This window comes from Hypomesus transpacificus, unplaced genomic scaffold, assembly GCF_021917145.1.
Source record: "Hypomesus transpacificus isolate Combined female unplaced genomic scaffold, fHypTra1 scaffold_185, whole genome shotgun sequence".
In the NCBI taxonomy this organism is placed as follows: Eukaryota; Metazoa; Chordata; class Actinopteri; order Osmeriformes; family Osmeridae; genus Hypomesus; species Hypomesus transpacificus.
In genome coordinates, this window is record NW_025813734.1 from 213,355 (window position 1) to 215,383 (window position 2,029).

Sequence of the window (2,029 nt, forward strand, 5' to 3'; positions counted from 1 at the left end):
CCAACAATAACATTACAAACATCCAACTGAACGAACACAACAACTGAAATCCCTCGCACGGCTTTTGTAACCAAACTATTTTCCACAAGTCTTTGCGTTTTTTGACATGCCGCACTGCATGCTGGGTACCCAAGGGTGCCGACTGCATGATATGAGTATTCGTTTTTGGTCAGCTGTGGGACAAAGGTTAAGAAACGGTCGACATTTCAAGGTGAAATTACGCATGGTATTTCAAAAGGATGTTTGCCTGTTTACCTAAATAAGTAATCAAAATTATGACAGGCCAAAAGACTGTGCCTGGTTTCGAACCTGTGACCTTGCATTTTGCAGGACAACATTTCAACCTATTGAGCTGCCTACAAGGCTGAGGAATTCTGGTAATTTTCTGTATAAAAAAAGAAAGCTGTTTCTCCTGCAACATGGATTGTTCGATTCGGCCAAAGTTTTAACAGCTGTAATTCAATGATCTTTTGACATATCAAGGTGAAATTGCGCATGGTACTTCAGAACAATGTCATCCTGTTTAACTAAACAGATATTCAAATTTAAGACGGGCTAAATGACTGTGGCTGGATTCGATCCTACAACCTCATACTTCGCAGGTCGTCGTCCTAGCCCAGTGAGCTAACCTCAGTGTTGAATATTGTCACGTTCAGTTACTGTATAAAAAAAGTAAGCTGTTTCTCCTGTGGTAAGCGAAAGTTGAAACAGCTCTAATTCAATCATATTTTGACATACAAAGGTGAAATTGTGTACGGTACGTCAGAGAATATCCTTAAAGCCTATTAGGTTTGAAAAACCATCATTCAAAATGACATTTGATTTAGTGACACAAACATAATGAGTTAATGTGGACATTTACATAAATACACCCCTTTCAGCCATTTTGTACTTGATTCAATTGCCTTAAGTAACATTTTTAATTATGTCAATGATACATATATGTACCAAATGTCAAGTCAATTAGACCTTTGGTTCAAGAGAAGAGGAATTTTGAATGTTTTCCCAAATTATCACTGTACAGGAAAATCCATCATGGTGGACCTTATGGGTCCTTGAGGCTTTTTTGTTCTTCATGAAAAATGAGGCATGCAGACCAAGTTTCAGAAAAATTGGAGCAATGGGTTGGAAACGCAATCACTCTGAAAAGTGGACATTTGGGCGTCGCCTGTGGCGCCCCCTATGATCTGATGTGGGCCAGTCTGTGTTTGAGCCGTAGTTGTGGCATGTTGTATCAATATGCCAAATTTCAAAACGTTTTACCAATGTGTTCATGAGATAAATTACAATGATAATAATAAATATAGCAGCAAGCACACTGCAAAAAATGCCCTGTGGCTCTTGCAATTGAGATCATATTACACATAGTGTTTCTTATGAGCCGGCAGAAGAGTTCCTTAGATAAATCCACAATGTTCTCAGTCCCCATCCGTTTCTGCTCGAAGTAGGAGCGTCGCACCTGTTCAAGTTCACTGTCTGTGTAAACTATGAATTCTGGGCTGGACGTAACCACAAACTTAGAAGTGTTGGGCACTTCTTGTGAAAGACCACTGCCTCCAGTCGCTGATGGCTGTGGTTGTTCCGCAGCAGTCTCCACCTAAAATACATTCACAATTACATATTTCATAGGATAACTTTCTGTCATTATGTATTCCCAAACTATTTATTTTTTGCTCTGTAATAATCATATGGCCCAGCCAAAATGTAAAACCCCTGTGCAATACCTGAACAAAAAGATCATGCTAAATTTAGGTTAAATATGGACTTACTATTGTTACACTGACTGGTCAAACCTTTTTTTTTTTTTTACCAAAGAATTAGCTAAAATAAATACATTTTCAAATGAAACGATTTGTAAATTGATGGTATCACATAGGCCTATGGATGCACTTCACCTCATCTTAACTTAATGTGCATAACTTTGAACTGACCGTTTCATCTTTATTTACAACAAGCCATATAGCCCGCCGCCTGTGAAAGTTTTCAGGACCAGGAAACAGATCCTTGATTTCATCCCGAGAAAGGGAAG